Source organism: Nilaparvata lugens, chromosome 3 (assembly GCF_014356525.2).
Source record: "Nilaparvata lugens isolate BPH chromosome 3, ASM1435652v1, whole genome shotgun sequence".
NCBI classification, from domain to species: Eukaryota; Metazoa; Arthropoda; class Insecta; order Hemiptera; family Delphacidae; genus Nilaparvata; species Nilaparvata lugens.
In genome coordinates this window covers 66,553,547-66,576,709 of record NC_052506.1, presented here as the reverse complement: position 1 = coordinate 66,576,709, position 23,163 = coordinate 66,553,547, and positions in this window count along the sequence as shown.

Here is a 23,163-nt window from a genome sequence, read left to right as displayed (position 1 = left end):
TGCAGTAAAACAAATTTATTGTTCAACTTGATTTTTTCCAAAAATGGATTGAGATTTAAACATATTTATTTAAATACTAAAAGTCAATATCAAGATAAGTACTTGTTTTTAAGAAAAGTCTTTTCAAAAATGAAAGGTATTAAATTTCATGTCAATGATATTCCTGAGAGTATTCCACACCCAAATAATATACAACAATATTCTCTAGTTATATTTGACGATTTACAACTTAGTCACACACCTCAAATAAGAGATTATTTTACTATGGGTAGACATCGTAATATTGATACAGCATATTTAATTCAAAGTTATGGTGCAACACAAAAACATTTCACCAGAGATAATGCAAATATGATTGTTATATTCAAAATTGACCAATTATCACTCAAATTAATACATAGAGACTATGTGGGTGAAGATATTTGCTTCAGAGATTTCAGTAAATTGTGTTCAAATGTGTGGAATTCTAAGAAGCATAGTTTTCTTACTATTATGACTGAATGTGTAGCTAATAGCAGAAAATATAGGCAGGGTCTGGATAACTTTATTGACATTCAGTAGAGAGTGAGTAGCAGGGAAAGAATGAGGATGTCTCGTAGAAAACAAAACGCTAGCGTTGCTCTAATCGATAAGATTAAGAAATTGAGGAAAGTTATTAGAGATAAACATAGAAGCATTGTACATTTTGAAAAGCAATCTGACGATTACAGAGAAAAACTTTTTAAACCGATTATCACACCTCTGGTTGAAATGGGGAAAACTAAATCTTCTCACCAATCTGATCAGAGTTTTATACCAAAAAAGGAGGAACAAGAAGAAGAAGAAGACGAAGAAAGTATGGAACTAGGAGAAAAACATGATGATATTAGTGAAACAATAGAAGTTGCATCACCATCAGCAGCTGAAAAAGATCTAAGCATGAACGAATCAAGTATATTTAATTCAACTAGGCTTGAGAGTGATACAAGCAGCAAAATAAAGAAGATAAAGAATCAAGTGCTTGCACAGTATTTGTATACATTTCATAGTGAAAAATTGGATAACTCGATTCCTTATGGAATTTCCTATGATTCTGACCAAAAATTATATTTTATGGGTGAGATGGTTGTTAGCTTTGATAACTACTTCTTTTATATTGATAACGAAAAATTCCGAATTACACATGGTCTATTAGAACTGTTATTTGCCCAAAGACCAAATTCATATCTCTTTGATGAAAAAGATCTAAATAAATACAAGAAGATTTTATCAATAACAAAAGTTCATTTGGATAGACGAGGATATGTGAAACGTAACAGTGGTGTAAAGTCTCGCTTAATTCAAATGCTGTTTCCTGTTAAAAAAACAAGTAAGAGAGGTTCAGGGTTATTGAAATTTGCAAAAAATACTTCTAGCAATAGAATTTACCAATATTATGACAACTATGATGAATTGGTTCAGAGACTTCATTTATTAAAATCATCAAAACTTGCTGGACACTCGGGTCATGATGTTGAGATTGCATCAATTATAGAGGAATTACGTGAAGGTAAAATTATTGTTTAGTTGCAGAATGAGCGTGCACAGATTCGGAGGTAAAAGCGAGAGAGTCGCTGCGAAGAAAGAGATTGTATGGAATGAACCAGATCTTGAGAGTTTTAGTGAGAGAATAATACAGGCAATTAATCAACAGGGTGTTAGTGAATCTCTGCATTCGTATTTAGATTCACAATTATCTAATATAGTTAAGAATATTGGATTGAACAAGATCGAAAAGGAACACATCTTCAGTACATTACAACAGTTATCTGACAATATCGATAGGGGAGTTAAAGAGAAATCTATCAATTTGGAGAATTCTCTACATGATCTCAAATCAACAACAGAGATATTCAGATCGCACTTGAATACGATCAACGATAATAAAGTTGACAAGAATTATTTGGATGAGAAATTGAAAGTTATCTCAGACAAGATTAAAGATTTGCAAGTATTAGATAGAAATTATCTAAATACCAGATTGAAACAGCTTAGCACAGAACTTTTTACTAGAGTAAATGAAACTCATTCATTATCGGTTGATAAGGAATATTTGGATAAAACTGTGCAGGCATTGAATAACATTGTTATAACAAAACAAGAGTTTGAAGATCGATTATGCGTAATGATAACGTCCAAGGTTGTCTCATGGGAAGCTTGTATATGATTGTAATTAGTATATCCTTATCTATAAACGTTGCTACATAGTGCTGTGAGATGAGTGAAAACTACAACAAGAAATGACAAACTTTGATATGCCAATGTTTTTCAGTTTGATTGGTTCTATGTTAAGATTTTGGATCTATGTTAAGATTTGGTGAGGATGATTTAATTTATATCAATATAGATTCAGAAGACAACTTTGAATTCACTATTATTCTTCCAAAAGAATATTCAACTGTGCTGAATACACACACACAACATAAAGAGTTTTAAAAGGAAAAGATGGGATTTGAATGTTACTGCTGGACATGTATTCTTGAAAGAATGGTAAAATCTCATCCTAGTTGTCAAGTACATCTAGAATTTATGACAGTAAGAAATTCGTTTCACTTAAATCTGTCAGTAGATTGCCTCTCTCTCTCACACATATCTCTCTCTCTCTCTCTCTCTGCTTCAACATCAAATAGACCATGACTAAATGTAATTGAGCATGACTGAATGTAATTAGGCATGACTATATTAACTGGAGCATGACTAGAGAGAGAGAGTGAGAGAGGGAGAGAGAGTATCATCGTTATCATCTTCTTCTTCTCCATCTTCTTCTCCTTCTTCATCCACCTCTCCTTCTTCTAGGATGGGTTGTGGGGGGAGGGGGGGAAAACTCATAAAAAAAGTGTTAGTATGTACAAACTCCATCTACTTTAAATTTTGGCCGAATTTCCTCATTCTTTACAAACAGATTCCTCAACGGACACTTCTGAAGTTATTAAATTCCCCCTTTAAGCAGTTTTTGCGATCTGTCGGATATACAAACAAAATTAGTCTTGATAGAATAGGATCAATTGATAGAAGCAACTCCCGTCATAAAAGTTTGTTATATGAAAAATAAAAATCTGGTGTGGCGCACTCACACAACTTTCCTTGCCGTTATGAAAATTGATCACCTGATGCTAGTGTTCCCGCGCATCTCAAGTCTACTATTCAAAGATTTGAGTCAGCTGGTGATAGAACGATAACGCTGGAGAAACACGAGGTCTGCTATCTCATCATAGTGAATAATTCAATAGAATCAACAGTTGCCAACAGTTTGTAATTGAATAATCACATTTTCTGGAATTTCGAGCTTATTTTCAAATTTATGTGAAAATGTTACTGAACATTACTTGTAGAGATTTTCATGCTGAATCTTTTTCACTTAAAATTCTCTGTTCAAATTGTATCTGAAGCCTGATAATTGGGAACCTAAAATCAAACTTTGCAAAGATGGGGCGGAGCTCCTGAAATTTTTACAGATATGGGACTTGCGGCAGTTAATAGAGCTTATCAATGACTATTTTAGGTATAAATTTGATCAAAATGGTTGGAGCCGTTTTCGAGAAAATCGCAAAAAACCCTGTTTTTGACAACATTTCCGCCATTTTAGCCGCCATCTTGAATTGCATTTGGTCGAAATTGTTCGTGTCGGATCCTTATAAGGGAAGGACCTTAAGTTCCAAATTTCAAGTCATTCCGTTTATTGGGAGATGAGATATCGTGTACACAGACGCACATACACTCATACTCACACACACACACACACACACACACACACACACACACACACACACACACACACACACACACACACACACACACACACACACACACACACACACACACACCACACACACACACACACAACACACACACACACACACAACACACACACACACACACACACACACACATACAGACCAATACCCAAAAACCACTTTTTTGGACTCAGGGTACCTTGAAACGTATAGAAATGTAGAAATTGGGGTACCTCAATTTTTTCGGAAAGCAATACTTTCCTTACCTATGGTAATAGGGCAAGGAAAGTAAAAATCATCTATACTCCCAGGAATAGCTCTGATTGAAGCAGCAGTGCCCAATCAATTTGTTCTCGATGGATGTATTTTAATTGATTCTTCAACTTGGTGCCAACCTAATGAAATAAACTCAATTCAATGCCAACCTGGCAAAATTATTAATTGGTCGCCAGTTATCAACTGTTTCGAATAGGTACTCTCTCTAGATTATAGTTTTATAGTAACATATGATATGGACAATTCAATTATAATTAAGAGATTGGGAGAAGAAGAATATACATGCTAAAAGACGAACTTTAAACCCTTAAAAACCACCCTTAAAGTTGGAATATCGCCAAAAGATTTCTTAGTGAGCACCTAGGACGTATAAGGAAGCTATATTCTAAGTTTTGTTGCAATCCATCCAGTAGTTTTCCAGAAATCGTGATCAGTGATTCAGTGAGATAAGAATTTTATAAGTATAGAATAGCAGGAACCCGTGCTTCGCAAGGATCTATTTTCAAACTTGATTATCTGAAAACTTGACGTAATTAAGTTTTGAAGAATTGAAAATAGGCCTATAACCATCCTTGGTTAAAGAATCTAGCCTATATACAAAATGTCAAGTTAATTAGTCCAGCAGTTCAGACGTGATGATGCATCAAACATAATTTTCCTATCCCGTACGTGTATAAGCCAACTCTTTATTTTATTATAGATATGGTTAACGACTGCAAGAGATAGGAGTGTGGAACAGAATAGTTGTGAAACTATGATAGCGCCAGAAGTGTCTCAAACTCAATAGTTGGTACTACATGAACTTTTTGAAAGTGATTTGAAAAAAAAATGTTAAAACAACAGAACTGAAAGTCGTCAACCTTATCATTCTACTTCCATTTAGAGAGGCTTTTTTTGAGCCGAATTAAATCTTCTATCTTCTTCTAGATTATAGTTTTATAGTAACATATGATATGGACAATTCAATTATAATTAAGAGATTGGGAGAAGAAGAATATACATGCTAAAAGACGAACAAAACCCTTAAAGTTGGAATATCACCAAAAGATTTCTTAGTGAGCACCTAGGACGTATAAGGAAGCTATATTCTAAGTTTTGTTGCAATCCATCCAGTAGATTTCGATCAGAAATCATCATAATAATAGGTTTATATTAATGGACTAGCAGGGCACCCGTGCTTCGCTACGGGCATTGAAAGATAAAATTATTTTTGTGAAACATTTATAATCTAAATCCTACCAAAATAATTGTTATAATCGTTTTTCAGATTAGGCCACAACTTGGCATGAAAATTATTAAGTCAAATCATTCAAATAATTAATTGATGTGTTGGAAGTGCTCTGTAGAAGAGTAGTCTAATTGCAGCGAATTTTGTAGGATATGGGGCGGGGCTTAAGAGTCACCCTCAACTTTATTCATTGGCAATTAATATTTCCCGTTGATAGTTATCAAATTAGCAGTGATCATGTTATTTTTGCTTTTGCAATTGAAGACAGTTGCATTGTCTGTTAATTCATAATCCGGACTCAATACCACAAGAACAAATCAGAGAAGCCTTCTATTGAAAAAACCCTGCTCTGATTAATTCTCATGGAATTTAATCCTGATTGAAATTGAGCATGCTTTTGTGCTACTGGACCTGATATTTTCATGTTTCAAAATCAGCTAAAAACTAAATAGGAAAAAACATAATATTCCATCAGCTGCTCCTATTTCCTTTCATGATGTTATCATGACACAAGACAAACCTATTGATAGTGATAGATAACAAGTAAATTCTAAAGTTGTCAATTTAGATAGAAATTAAATTGAGTTACATGTTAGTTTACATACAAATTTTCATCCCTAAGCTTTTGGTTTCAAGCTAAGATCAAAGTAAGAAATCATTAATGTTAGTCAATAATCAAAGCAATTGAATAAACTCTATTCAGATTTATGCAAATTCACATTAAAATGATCCCACTTCAATATTTATGATTGTAGAGTCTAGGACATGTGAAATCAGCCACAATAAATGTTATACTATTATGAATGGACTCTTATGTATTAATGGACTTCCATGGAAGAAAGAATCAGTGGATTGGCTGCTTTTACACTTTTGGATAAGTGAAACGAAAAGTAAGCGACAGACTATGCCAAAAATTCCAGAATAAGCAAGAGATCCATGGATACCAGAGTCATCAAATTTCGAATCAACCTAATTTGGAATTTAATCTTCAATTGCAAAAGCAAAAATAACATGATCACTGCTAATTTGATAACTATCAACGGGAAATATTAATTGCCAATGAATAAAGTTGAGGGTGACTCTTAAGCCCCGCCCGATATCCTACAAAATTCGCTGCAATTAGACTACTCTTCTACAGAGCACTTCCAACACATCAATTAATTATTTGACTTGATAATTTTCATGCCAAGTTGTGGCCTAATCTCAAAAACGATTATAACAATTATTTTGGTAGGATTTAGATTATAAATGTTTCACAAAAATAATTTTATCTTTCAATTCCCGTAGCGAAGCACGGGTGCCCTGCTAGTCCATTAATACAAACCTTTTATTATGATGATTTCTGATCGAAATCAATCTTACATGTACAGTATTAGTAATTCCAATTTCGATCAGATTCCAAAATATTAGAATTAGAAAACAATTTCAAATCAATACAACGAAATAATTTCCAGATGGGACTCAAATATTTAAGAAACGTTAAGAGATTTGGCTTTGAGTTCTTTAGAAACTTAATCCAGGATTTTTAAAATTAAAATAAATAATCCAGGATTTATTACTTTATAAATCGAGTTCTTAATAAATCAATCATTCAGTCAATCTTATGGAAATCTTGGAAATTATTCAAATCACAGGGCATAGTGCACACCGTTATAATATTCACAAATCTGTAAATTATATTATAAACTAGCAGGGATCCCTAGGCTTTGCACTAGGGAAAATTTTGTAAAATGCAATCTTCTCAAGTCCAGGAAATAGAATAAATTCATTAATACCAAAGAAAAATGAGCTCATGTCCATTCTCGGTAAATTCAGAATCTTTATGTAAAAATTGCAAGTTAATTGCGTCATTCGTGTATCTCCTACCCCGTCCGTACATGTATAAGCTGTCTCTTTACTTTATTATGTTATAGATTATAGATAATAATCCTTGTTCTTTCGTCATTTTCCACAGATACCACTAAAAATGGGAATGGAGCGGATATTGAAGCGTAGAATTCAAAAACACTCAGGTATTCGAAACTATAGAAATTTGAGTTTTGGAGACTACAAGATTGGGATATCAGAAAAAATATATATGATCTCTCTTCCGACATTAGTAATTATTTGTTTCTTCGACAGAGAAAAGTGAGTAGCATTTCTTCCGTTGATTTACAAAGTAGTTGTAGAGAGTAGTACTATCACCAGATACTTTATACTGAAAAAAAACTCTGAACACTCTGATTTTTTGTGCAATGATACTAGAGTATTGGACAACTTTTTTCCATTATTTTCATAGTACCTAGTTAGAGACTAATAAGCTATTCTTTCTTGACTTGAATTGATAAGAATATTGTTTGTGAGGGTAAGACCCATCGTTTCAGTCTTCTATATTGGTAAATATTAAATTAAAGGTTATTGTTCACATGAAACGATACTCTGCTTTTGCACTTCCATTTGAAAACTTTAGCACTAAAACACATGCTGCTTTCTGCATTGAATTTTTTTACTCCATGCACGTTGAACGGCTGGATTGCTTCCCCGTTTACATGTTCTAGTCTTTCCTTATGTTTTCTGCAAATCTTTGTATATCACCGATAACTGTCAAATCACCCAGGTCGCGGTGGGAATCAGAGCTCCTGATGTACCAAGGAGCTTCTACACAACTCCTGAGTACTTTATTCTGGAAGCGCTGGATAATGTCAATATTGGATGGTAGGGTGCAGCCCCAGAGTTGAATTCCGCACGGCTTTAGAATCTGCTTGTAGAGAAACAATTTGTTATAAATTGACAACTTCGATGTCCTCCCAAGTAGTCAGTACATTTTCTTGAATTTTATGCCAAATTGTTCTCTATTCTTCATTACATGATCCTTCCATCTGAGATTGTCATCTAGGGTCTTGCCTAGATTCTTTGAAATGTTGTAGTGGGGTACAATATTCCCATTGAGTGTTTAGAGGATGTATTGAACTCACTTGTTTGTAAAGTTAATATGAACTAACTTTGCTTCATTCAATTTTATAAACCAGTGCTTTCTCTAAACATTCATTCTGTTGATTGTCATCTGTAATTTCTCTGTAGAGTCTTCTACAATTTCACTAACTGATAAAACTACTGAGCCATCAGCAAATGTTGCTACGGTTATATTTTCGGGTTGAAGTATATCAGATGTGTAGAGGAGGTGCGAGAGGAAGGGACCCAGCATACTTCCTTGAGGAATTCCTTCCCTGATTTCTCTGAGAGGTGAGAAAGTATTTATTTTGAAACAACGGTCTTGAAGATATGATTTCAGTATTTTGTAGCAATATCCTGAATACTATACTTTGTCGAAAGCCTGTGCTACATCAAGGAAAACTGCGGAGCAAATGATCTTCTCCTCCAAGTTATTTTAAATTACATTTCTTATTCTGTGCTCTTGATCTATTGTACTATGTTTATCTAGAAATTCAAATTGATGAGCTGGTATTAATTCATCATCACATAATTCTTTAACTTTCTCAGTACAAGTTTCTCAAATAATTATGATATCACTAGCAGTGGTGAAATTGGCTTGTATGAGAGGATGGATGATAATGAAGATTTTTGTTTTGGATTTGTATTTGGAAATTGATAAATTCAAAATTGTAGTAGATACATTTTTTGGACTCAAAACTGTGTGCGAATTTAGTTACATAAGTAACATAACCTTTAGACTGTGTATTCCAAATTAAGGTTTGAAGCAGTTTTGGGCAAATGCCTGCTGTTTTTACCTGGATTGGATTTGCATATAAATAAATAAACTGTGTGAGGACTGAGGATACATCATGTGGTGGCTTTCCAGGTTCAGGTATCATGATCGTTCACCTTCCCAAAATTTGGTACATATTTCAATCGGAATGAAGCGTTGAAGAGATGGCATAGCTCTACAATTGTTTTTCTTGGGAGCTAATGTACAATCTCTCCAGTTGTTAAGTCGAAACCTGGCGTTTTATTTCCGCTCAAATGTTTAATCTCATATTATTCCTCTTTTGACGATGTTAGAGTAATGACTCCTGCTTCAAGATGATGAGAATTTTCATCTAGTATTATTTTTCCCCTCGTGGGGCGAGAAAACCTTTTCCATGTGATCAGCAAACAAATCGGCTTTCTCTTTGTTACTCCTTGCCCAGCTATCTTGATTTTTCCTTATCGGTGTAACTTGTTCAAGAGGACTCTTCAGTTTCCTGGTTGATTTTCATAATGAAAAATTTGTATTAGATTCATCCAAGTATTTATTAATACATTCTGTATAATCTTTTTCAGTTCATTCGTAATTCTATTAAGCTTCGTTTTAATTCTTGGGTTTCTTGTTGATTGTCATAACCATCTTGTTCTTCTTTTTCTATCAACTCCCTTACTGTTACAGGGTAGCAATTACCTTTGAAACTTCTGCTCTGAAGTAGTGATGTATTTTCTCAGGCATATTGTTAGATATTAGTTACAAACTCCCAGACTTCATATTCTAGTTCATATATAGTTTGCAAAGATGTGCTCAAGTCTATTTTAGTGTCTATAATTGGACAACTTAAATACAAAAAAAATTGACCTCTTAGCCCTGGAGCTATTTACAGGCAGGGAGCCCCAATCCAGTTTTCTGTGATTTTCGCCAAATTGAGTCATCAGACAAAACAAAATCAACATCACCTTTTTTAAAATAAAATAACTTCAAATGAAATAATTCGGAGCTTTCTATCTTTACTGAGTACCAAGTTACAATTTTTAAAAAACGAGTAAAATTTTCGGGAAAAATCGAAATTTAGATTAATTTTCCGATTTTAATTATTTAAACTTATGATTCAAAATCCCTCTGAACGTTATTTGTGCTCCATAACCTGACACCAGAAAGACCGTTCTATCTCAGATAGATTTCCAGGTACACTAGATAACAATGTTCCTTGTGTTTCAAAAACACCCAACTTTCAGCTATAACCATAATCACTAATTTCATTGTCCTCACATTTCGCACAGTAATATGGGTTCCTAAGATCATGTTGTATCAGACGGCTGAGTCTGATTTAACAGTTAGATGAACTTAATTTCAATATTTCCTAGTGGAGATGTAAAATTTCAAACACTCATAAGAATAAGAATTTTTATTAGTCATTAAACATTATACAAACATGCAATAGGCTTCGTTAAGATAAAAACAAATTAAAATCCAAATTTCTTCAATAAATTATTAAACATTCAAACTTCAATAAATATTCAACACAATCAGGTAACAATATCAACAACACAATCCATAAATTCTTTTCAATTGTAAAATGGCTTTTGTCTTAGTCATTTATTGGTCATAACTTGTGACACAATGATCTGATCTTCTCGTACTAAAGCTCATCAAAATCAGCTCGTTAAGGTGGTTCAAAATCATGTTTCATAAGGCTGGCCACTAAAGATTGAACGAGCATGCACATACACAGTCGACTCAACATTGTTTTGTCATTACAGCTGTGATCATAGTGAAACGCTTTGAGCTAAATTTTTGAGGTTAATTTTTTGTATTTCCAATTTATGTTGTTTATTTTTTTCGCTGCTCTATTGGGTTGAATTATTCTTCTATCATTATAAATTTTAATTCTGCAGTGGTTTATTTATTGGTTGTTTATTTTATGTTATAAGCTGTCGCTGATTTAGTGTATCTGCATGCTCGTTCAACCGTTAGTGGCCAGCCTAAGTGATTCGGTTAAAGAATGAAAAAGTTATATTGAGTGTACTTTGACCCATAGTATGGATCCAATACTCCAGGGCTAGAAGGTCAACTTTTTGTATTTAAGTTGTCCAACACTCCATAATCATTGCGCGAAAAAATAGCGTGTTCTGAATTATTTCTCCAAAGTCCAAACGCCCCTTTTTCTGGACTAGATCGATGAACCATGGAGAGAATATGAATGATTATTGTTAAGCTGTGTTTTCGTAACGGGCAGAAGCAGAATCGATTGCAGCGCACCCAGGCGGGCAGAAACAGTAACATTCAAAGAACTAGTTCTTTGACATGAATTTTGCTTTATGTGTTATGGGTAATGAACTTTTTGGGTTGTCCAAAAGGTAATTCTGAAATGATTATTGGAGATTTAATTCAATAAAGTGAATTAATTGCTTTTTAAAACTCAGATAACTTTTCCACAATTATTAGTTACTTCAATAATTATGCAAAATTCTATGCTTTATAGGCATGTCAATCTAAGAGTTAACTTTTCATTTCCTATGCTTGAAATTTGTAAGGGTAAATTATTTGAAGTAACTGATTGTATTTCATTATTAATAAGATATTATTTTATTAACTAGAAGCATTCCATTATTTAAGATATTATTATAACTATTTTATTAACTAGAATCAATTGCCTTCAGAGTCAATGCATGTTCTTTGAATCACATCGTTTATAGGTAGGCCTACCTACTATGAGTACCGTATTCAACTTCAAAGGCCTATTGAAGCTCTATCGAAAAAAAAAATGATAAATAAGAGCTTTAATTTTGGCATTTTTGGAATCTATGGGATATATTACACCAAGGGATATCAATATTGTAAACGTTTTTTTAGGCAATTTTATTTTAGCAGTCCCCTTTTTGATCATTGGATGGGTACGGTCCCGGCTGATATACAATCATGTATAAGAATCGTGAGGCCAATTGACTGCCTAAATCAATATGCCTTCTCAGGCAATGTTCAATTAGGGACTCCTCACCAGTAAAAGCTATACGAATATTGGAAATTATTATTATTATAGATTAACACATATGACATGTACAAAGTGTATTCAAACAGGCGAACTAATTCTAATAATTATTGTTGAGATAACTATATCTTGCTTTAATAAACGAGTTCTGTTATGGTACTTTAAATAACACATAGCCTATTTTAAAATGGATGAATATTTATTAATTATAGAAGGTAACTAGTACCCTTGTGATATTCCAAAATGAAACATGATTAGTTTCGACATTTTCAATAAGGACTCTCTTGACAATGACATAATTAGAAACTGGTCATGCTTATTTTGAATATTTTAGGGTAGGCCTACTAGTTATTTTCTACAATTAACCATTAAAGTTGCCCTATTAAAATTAATACTTTATTAGGGTATTAATTAGAATTAGAGTAGCCTTTCAAACTCCTTATTCACTATAATGTTCTAAAAGCTTATCAATTTTAATCAAAACCTTGGAAATATAGCCTAGAAGGTAGAATTGAAAGTGATTATATTTGATGTGGCTTGGAACATCATATTTTCAACTTTTGCTTAAGTTATTTTTCATATTCAAAGAATTATTACCCCTTCAATGCAGTAAATAAGTACTATTACTTAATTCTTAATACAATACATAATAATTGTGATACCCTATTTTATATCCAATTCAAGTCTATTATTTAACTACGTGTTACCTATAGCATTTGCCAGTCAGCAATGTTAAATAATTTTATTAGTTCCAAAAAAGCAGAAGACATACAGAACCAATAAAGTTGTTAATAAGAGTTCGATGCTTTTGGGTTAATATAGTTTTAAAAATCCCTCAAGTATAAACAATTAAAACATATTTTATTAATTTCATGTCACTTGCTGTTTTCTTCAAAACTACCTGAATTGAAGCAGTAAGCAGGAGCGATCAGAAAAAGAAGATATTATTATGAATAACATGAAATAAACACATCAAGATATACTGAAAAAATGAATATATTTCTTAGATTAGTCCATCTCTTTCTTCTGTAGGCTACTACATCATACATGAATCATAACCATGGAATATTATTCATAGTTGATTTTCTTTGTCATCCTCTACTTCTGGCTGGTACATCACTAGGCCTGAAATCAAAAAGTTATAGATAATTTATTATTCATTATAAAAAAAAACTTTGCAAAGTGAATTCTGAAATTGATTGTAATCTGTATAAGTTTTTAATTATATTTCTTGGGAAGGAACCCTCCAATAATGACAAAGTAATATTATATGAGAAATTCCAATAAACCAACATTCAGTTGAATTATTATTAGCATCAATCTGTTAGTTGAGTAATTCTGAATGATTGAATAAATAAATCTCCATGCAGGAATTGGGATTAATCAGTGTGCCCCTAGGTCAAAAGAACTTGTTGGTGAACAATATATTTTTGGATACCATGAACAATTATTTATTTATTTCTGTGGTCAGTAGGCCTACTTCTCGACCGTTTGGTTTACTTAACTCTTCCAAAATGTACTGCATAAAGTAATTTTTAGTTCTACATTTAGAGAAACAAGTTTAATGAAACAAATGGAAATAATCAATAAATTAATTGCTTAATCTGAAATGATGATTATCTACAACATTATAAGTAGAACTAAGTGATTTGAAAATGAATACCAAACTGCAAATACATAAATCTCTCTCAGAACAATGTGGGTATTTCATCCATGAATTTAATCATAAATTTTAAAAGGTGGAATGACTGTCATTAAAAGCTATTATTTAGTGTTTTCTACCAGCACTTGCTGGGTGAATTTTTGAAGTCATCTATTCATAGTTCTAATGTATGGTCATTTATAAAGTCATCATCCACTCAAGATCAAGATGGACAGTTGAGAAGAGTGTTTTAAAAACAATTTTAACATCAAATTATTGATGTAATGTTATCACATTATTAGATAATGTTACATAAATTATTTCTTTATGGAAGGAATCCCAAATATTATGAATAACTCTATTCCCTGAATGATAAGTGAATACATTGTTTTTTAAGCACTCTTCTCAACTGTCCATCTTGATCTCATGTGGTTTCACGTAGTTTCGAAATATTAAGATTTCCTGTAAGCTATTAATGATTTCAAAATTCAGTCAGTTTTTCTATTATTTTAGTCACGTACCATAGTTAAATCTTACTATTTGAATATCTACCATCGAATCGATAATAAAACATTGAAGTGGATAAACCTTTTTAAAAAATGGGAAACTGTATAAAATGACATTGCCTATATACAGTTTAAAAAATGAGTGGAATTTTATCTTACCTAACTAACTTATTCTAAGTATAGGTTCCAAAGAATTGTTCCATCCTGGTCAACAAAAAAGAATTCATATGCATTTCCTTTGAGCACATTCTCTTCAATATTTTGTTTGTAAATGGTACCTGAAAAAAGAAACATAATCTTTCAGCATATTCATTTTGGAGATAATGTGAAGTTAATCATCAATGATAAGACATAGTTTGGACTTTGAATAAATTAGAAGTGAACTGGGCCTCAATAAACTATTTACATTAGATATAAATACTATAAGTATATACTTACATTCATAGCACTTAACAGAAAACACTTTAAAGTTTTATAATATAAATTAAAACAGGTGACACACGACATAGATAGATTAAAAACACTGAAAAACTTACATTACACTCTCTGCTCGGTTGAGAAAGGGGACACAGTTCCTTAAAAATTTCCGATTATAATGTAAGTTTTTCAGTGTTTTTAATCTATCTATGTTGTGTGTCTCCTGTTTTAATTTATACTATTCACATTGATATACCTGGCATCACGCAATATATCGATCAATAGAGCATGAATAAGTTTTTCAAATACATTACTATTGTAGTTTTAAATGAGTTTGGTAGCAATGGTCAACCAGAAAAATAGTACCTATTTTATATTTTTGGCAGTCTTTCAATATTCAATTACACTGACTCTGATCAAGTTATAACAATCTATTTAATATTGTTTCCAAGTGATTTTGAATTATAAATTAAGAGAAGATTAATTCATAGATAGGTACCAAAGACAAAGTAAATGTTCTAATAGTCAGGTTAGTTTTGTTATTATATTGATAAACTATGGGTTTACAAAATTTTGAGGTGCAACAAGGATAATGGAAGTTTAGGACTTAGAATGTAATGAAATACTTCTAAGTCAAATTATGATATTATTTTTAATAAATCTGTTTGTGAAAACTACTAGCTGCATTATAAAAAATGTATTTTGTGATTAGGCCAACTTACTGAAAGTGTAAAAGATTGTTAGCATGAAATGCTAAATGTTATCTTGGTTGAATAATGTTTTGAATCTGATTATTTAATGTTAATCTAATCAATCAATCTTAAATGAGCTCAAATCTAATCAGTTGATTAGATTTCTCTCTTTCTTGTGATAATTCTCTACCATACACAAACTAGCTAGTCTAGGATTTACATTATTATTAAATACTACAAATTAAACATTAAAAAAAGAAAGAAATAAACTTTTGTCAACTTCTAACCTCTTGAAAAATGAAAAAGATAGCAATTTAGGCCTAGAGACTAGGTTATTAAAGGCCTACTACAGTGGGCTACCTGAATAAAAATTGTAAACATGCTAGGCTAGTAGGCTACTCATAAAATTTATATCAAATAATTGTGTACGGTAGATCTAGCCTACTTTATTAAGAAATTTAAGTGTACTTACTTGAATCCTCTATTACATCAGCAATTTTTAACCATATTCTATTTTTCAAATAGGTAATTCGTTGTGCAGGTCTGGAAAGTACAAAACTTTGAACTTCGAAAATTTCACGCCTTTCTGTTGTAAATCCATTTTCAATTTCTCTTGTAAAAATTATAAGAATAAAGAAACCAATAGAAATATTTTATACCTCAATTTTCCACTGCAAATTAATTTCACAGTATAATAGTAGCAATCCGAAATCTGACAACCAATATCAAAACAAACCATCCAACAATTAAAGATTGAGGTTAAAAAGAACATGGCGTCTGATCCACAGAAAGATTATGCTGCCGGTGTCACGTGATCAGAGCAGAAAAGTGATTCGAAGCTGTCTGTTCTCGTCGACAGAATCCCGAAATTAGTTCTTTTTCGACAAAACGGTTCACGAGCAGTGATCGGTCGAAGCAAAATAGCATTGTGTTGATAGGCCTTATAAAGAACGGCAAGATGAACGACAGTTCGTCTCTGATTTGAACAGTTATTTTTTTCTGCTCAACTTTCTGCCGATGGGTGAATACTCCCATAAGAACCAATGTTAATTTAAAGTGAATTCTGTCGTCTGCCCGTTACGAAAACACACCTTTATTGACCACTGTTACAGTAATCTTTATTAGGAAGCTATACATCGAGCTGTCAACGTTGTAATACTAGTTCTAGGTTCAGCTGTCAGCTGGATATGCAAAAATCAACATTATTATCAATATACTTCAACCTAATTTTGTCAGGCTTTTGTAAATCCGGGTAAAACCTATCTCAATTGTGTCGTCCGATGAGCGATTTAGCAAAAAATAGTCCACTGAGCGATCCATTTTTCAGAATAACAATAAGCATAGGCAGACGCTAAGAATGGGAGGACTTGGGTGTCATTAATCATCAGGAACTGTGATAGAGGAAGGCTAAATGGGTAGTGTAGTGTGTTTACTCGCAATACGATATATTGATGATAATGATTGAATCAGAACTTCAGAACCCACCACCTTCCATAAAAACGAATCATTTGTTGTTAAATAATAATTTCATCCAATGAACTGTTATCAATTTTACAAACTGTTTTCAAAAGTCTGCAACTGACTAACATTTTACTGGTGATATTTGAAAAAATCTATTTGGAATAGTAAAAAAACTTCTTAAGGCTGTGCACAGGCTGAAAATAAACTTTCTACTGGTGATATTTTTCAAAGTTTTTCAATTTGTATATCATCAAGCTATCAAAATTAAAAAGTTTTCTTAGGAAAACATTTTTATCCGATCATTATTTTTTTGAGATATGAGCGCCTAAAGTTTAAATTTTTGGGATACAACATTCCAAATTCGGTAAGAGATAAATCCATGAGATTTAGAGGATAAATTCTTCATGGTATTTTGCTTTTATACAGGGTGATTCATAATTATGGTAAAATATTTCAATAGGTTATAGTAGAGGTAAAAATAAGAAAAAAGTTCATATAAACATATATCCATAAACGCTTCATTAGCGAGCTATACAGGGTGGAAGATTTCGCCCGGAATTCAGTTCCTCTGGTGAAATACACCGATGCTTAATTGTTTGGCGACTAGTTTTTGAGAAACTTATGCTGGATTCATATGGAAAAATATCTGAAAAATTTAATAAAACTAGTCTGAAAGCTGTAGTGTGAGTAGTTTTTAAGAAAAAAGTTGAAATATGCAAAAAATCTAAGTAGAAAAACACAGACTTCTACGTTTGATGCCCAATAACTTTCTTTAATGACCAGTAAACAAATAATTCCTCGCAATAAAAATTGTAGAGAATTTAATTCTGAAAAGAATGATGTAAGCTGTGTGAACTAAATTTAAATAAAGTTGGATAAAATGTATTCTTATGTAGTACATTACACCACAATAATTACACCACATTATTTTACCATAATTATGAATCACCCTGTATGCTGTACTAAAAATAACGATTGTAGATTGGCATAAAATTAAAATTTGTGATTGCTTGTGAATGTAGATTGCTTTAGATGTGAAGTTGATCTTAAAATTTAATCTTCTTGATATCTGTGAGATACTTTATACCTTATATATATTTGCTGTATTGTTACTCATTCACTTGAAGAAATGCAGATGATTGATAGAACTTGTTGGAATTGTAAATTTTTATAAATAAATACATTATAGGCTATAATGAAGATGAATTTGAACTGTTTGAAGCAGAAAGCTATTCGATCTTTGCTTAACAATTATTACTGATTCCTTTTTATGGAAGGTGGTAGGTACTGATTCAATCATCAATATAATATCGTATTGCGAGAATAGAATAGAATAGAATTTTATCGGTCATAAAATATTCACATGAGTACATGGACTTCGACAATTTTTTAACACTAAGGCGGGATGCACACCGGAGAAACGCGTTTCGTGAAAAAAGTTTCAGGAAACGTGAAACGAAAGTTGCTCGCAATCGACTGATAAGATTAAGCAGGGAACGTTTCTTTTGTATGCATGCGCGAGTGAAACGGATTGCATGAAACAAGTTTCATGAAAGAGGGCTTCACGAAATGCGTTATTATTGTTTCAAAACAGAATTTTCAAGTTATTCTTACTAGTAGTTCTGTGAACAGTAGACCTCGCGCTCAGTAATTTACATTGAGCTGTTGTTATGTTTTCTTAAAAATTAATAAATAATTTATCAATTTAAAAAAATCTAGAAAAATCCTAAATAAACATAGAGCTTTCTTTCCTATCGTAACGTGACGTGTCGTCCCGGAATGTGAGTGTGAGCGCTGTTATTAGGTCTGGCTGCCGTCCATACGCCAATCCAATCAACCCATCAGAGAACATTCTGTGTTGTTGTGTTGGCAAAAAATCGGTGTGTTGAAATTAACAAAATAAACTACCATAATGCTGATTTCCTACAAACTTCATTTTTCAATCATTAGGATTTGAGTTTTGAATATCTCCAGAAATATATGTTTTTACATTGGTAAATTATATATTTTTTGGTTCCAGGATCTTGAAAATATTTAGAGGTGAAGATATGGAAAATAAGTACAATGCTGATGAAGTGTCTGCTGCTTTTCCAAATGCTCAGATAGTCGTGAGAACTGTGCATCCAGAGGCAGAAAACACCAGCCAATCAGAATCAGTCTAAACACAACCATCCAACTATAATAGGTTTTGTCATTATCATTCATTGATTGTGAGAACTCAGATGAATTTTGACAGATAATCTGAAATAGATATAGTATCACACTAATTTAGTATTAAAATGTTGTTTTGTTAAAAAAATGCGGGCCATCTTCTATTTCTCAAACCATTCTAATTCCTATATTTAAAAAAATATTATTTCGGTAGGTTAATAAGATTTAAATAGCCTTTTCAGAAAACAATACCGTTCACACTGAAGAGCGAACAGTAACCAACCCATTGGACATACTAAAACACTGGTTTTGAATGAATTTATGCTCTGTTAGACAGAGCAAGACTACTATTGATTAATATTAGATTGCTTACACATTTTACTTTTTGCTAATGTGTACGGTATGTGTGATCACTCTTCCTACCCAGCAGAGCAGAAATTCATAGAAAATCTTGGGAAAGGTTTGAACTTCAACCGTAAAACCAAACACGGAAACCATAGGGAAGTAATATTCAATTGAAAAATCGAAACTTGGGTGTTTTAAAAATCAGTAGTCTATGATTTTCTTAATAAATTAAGTTAAGGTATCAGTTGGTAACTTTGAAAAGAACCTTTTTTCAAAGTATTATAGTATATAGGTACTTAGGTATATAGTATTAATAGTGCTTATTCTTCATTCCCTTGACTCTGTAAGTGAAATTTACTATGAATATCGATACAATAATAAATTGTAAAGTATCACTCAACACTTTGTTAATACTGTGATTATTTTCGTGTGTCTTCTGTTGTAACAATCATTAGTTTGTTGTTGTAATAATCCATTATTAGTTACTTGCAGCTTGAAAAATATGCTACTAATTTAGGACTATCAATGACTAATTACTACAGCAAAAAGAAAATTAATAAATTTTGAATGAACTAGGAATATTAATTAGGAAATGAACTTGCCACTTTCTCCACTAGGCCTACATGTGACAGGTGTACACCGGTACAACAAAGCTTATATGTCATATGATCGTAAAACTTCAATAAATGTATGACTTATACAAGTTTAAGTATAGTCAATGTCAATACTTAGGTTACATCCTTTCAGTGACCGTACAAAAAATAGTCCACCTAGCGTCTTGCGTTGGGGGAACGAAGGAGGAGCACATGAAAAAGTTCTGTCAAGCTGTCAGAAGGGAAAATCAGTGGGGTACGAAGGAGGAGCGCACTGTAATACGCGCTCCTTCTTCGCACCTCTACGATTCAAGTTTGACAAGGGTTCAAAATTAAGGCTGAGTGTATATACCTTGAAACGTAAGTCTCCACATTTAGCCTACATTTAATTTATAATAATAATTATGTATCTCAAGATGTAATGAAATGTTTTCAAAATTCCCACTTCTATTTGAACTTGGAAATTATTTTGTACGCCTCCATTATGGACAAAATATCCTCGCAAAAATATCCTTTTCTATATAAGGTTAAATATCGGGGCACCAACCTTTGCTCGTTATTCTTATTTATTGATAAACAGAACACAATTCTCTAAAATGATCGTGTTTATATTTTACAGCTGTCTATTCGTCAGCTTATGAATTTCGGGGATGCAATATTTTGATATTCCACAGAATCACTCACTCACTTTTTACCATCCACAGACGACGAAAGTCTCAGCTGTTTCAGCCAAGGATGAATTATCCTTTTAATGACGTTCAGCGAGTTTTCTCAAGGATGAGACCTAGTGCAATAGAATATTTATATCATAAACCTACAAAGTTCCAAATTTCGTGAAAACCATTGAAGCTGTTTTCGAGATCAGTTGAACATAAATAACCATAAATATGAATAACCAAATATAAAAATATATACAGATATTGCTCGCTTCATATAATAGGATAACCGCAGTGCGATTCCAGAATTGAATCAGCTCCGTGAAGCTGGTCCCACCCAGTCGAGCACATTTTTTGTTAATAGAACCAAAAAAATGTACTCATTTCCTTGTCATAAAAAAGGACATCCACATTTAGTGGGTTGGGCAGAGCGTAAAGTTATTTGCACACAAGCAAATAATTTGAATGTGGCACATGTTACATATATACTGGTTCTTTTAATTTAAATATTTCAAACTACAAGTTTCAAATACTCTGAAGTGGACTGTATAAAACGAATCAAATCTTTGAGTTGAATAATATATCCATTCAGGAAAACCACATACAAAGGACATAGAAAATCAGAAAATGATCTCACCAAATCCCAAATCCAACATGTTGCGAATCGAATTGCTTGTCTACTTATATTTGAGGTAAAAGGTGAACAGTTGGATAGGATAGATGAGAGGAAAATATGCGTTAAATTATGCAAAATGATTTATCCGAAATGTGATTGTTAAAGTTGGTTCCTTGCTGGTTTCCCGTTCTAAGATGAAGTTTACTGTCTGGATATATAACACTATGACTTGACTATTGATAAAAACAAAACTAAAATGGAGTTCTGGCATTCACTTTTCACTAATACGAAACGTGAATAACTTTTCACTAATAAGAAACATGAATAACTTTTCACGTAGAACGAAAATACAATATTTATGTACACGAATAAATAATGTATAGGCCGAATTTCCTATGATATTAAACGACACGAATATTTAGGCAGATTCAGGACGAATTTCCTGAATCTTAAAGCCTCAAGAGCGAGTACTTAGCTGTACAAAAGCTGAATCCACACTGACTGGCAAACTATCCAGTGCGTGGAACGATAAATTGATGAGTAATGGATATTATAAAATTATAGAACTCTCCTGCCATCTAGCGGTCAATGAGCTAATGAATGCAATTTCAAATGGCCTCAACATCCCCCCCCCCGACTGAAAAGCAATTTTCAGACTAACTCGAAAACAAACAAAATAATATATATATACAACAAAAGCCATTGCAACAAAAGTTATTGTGTTGGCAACTGTAACAATTTTGTTACCGGCCTTTTCAAACGACTATTTTTCAACCGCACAAGTGCAACTCGCACTTGTCCATCATCTCCAGGGAAAACCTCTTCCACAATACCAATAGGCCACTGCAATGGTGGTAAGTTAGGCTGGTCAACAATTACTACGGTACCAATGGTGAGAGGGGTTGATGACTTAGTCCATTTTTTCCATGTTTGTAGCTCATGTTAATATTCCACTCTCCACCTGTTCCAGAATGATTGCACTAACTGATCAATTAGTTCATGTCGTGTGAGACGATTTACTGGAATATCAGTTACATCTCATAGGGAATGCTTTCAATAGCATCAAGTTCAAAAAATGAGCAGGTGTCAGTGCGAGAGGTTTGCGTGGATCTTCACTTAATGGACACAACGGCCTGGAATTCAAGACGGCCTCAACTTGCACTAACACTGTATTCAACTCTTCATAAGTGGGTAGTTGAGTACTGATCACTCGGAACAAATGCGATTTGACATTGGCTTCCCAAATTCCACCAAAATGGGGAGCGCCTGGAGGAATAAACTTCCAATCTATACGATACTCCGCCAATTCGTTCATGAGAGAGTTTTGAAATTCAGTCGAATTCAATAACTGTGATAATTTTTGTAACTGTTCATAGGCACAGACAAAATTTGTGCCACAGTCGGAGTACACATAACCCTATAAGGGCCTCGACAAGAAAGGAAATGGCGAAATGCTGATAAAAACATAGCTATTGATAGATCTGAAACTAATTCAATATGAACAGACTGATTAGGATTCACAGAAAAACAGAATGAATCACTACCAGGTTGCCATTTCAAACCAAGGACAACTAACAGATTTCCCAACTCGAAATCTTTTGACACAGCCGATTTTTCATTTTCGGAGAAATCCATCATTAATTCATGTGAGTTGCAGCTCCATTTCGTAAGTTCAAACTTCCCTCTCTTGAACAATTCTTTGGCTTGACTACAAAGTCGATTTGCTTCTTCACTTAAAGAAGACGTGCTTGTCACAAAATTGTCCATAAACATTGCCCCAGGAAGATGAGCTTTAGCATCAGGGAAACTTTCTCCCTCCTCTTGAATTAGTTGATGAACAGTTCTGAGAGCTAGAAACGGTGACTCACTCAAACCGAAGACGACAGTTTTTAATTCAAAAATTTGTATGGGATCATTAGATGAAAATCTCCATACTGAAATGTTTGACATGATTCATCAACAAGAATCTGTCTGTACATCTGCTTTATATCAGCAGTAATGGCGATGGAAAACAACCGAAAATTAACTAATAAAACGAAAATATCAGTTTGCAACTTGGGTCCGACATGAAGTATGTCATTCAATGACACACCAGTAGTAGTTTTTGCGCCTGCATCAAAAACGATATGCAAAGGCATCGACTGACTCTGAGTT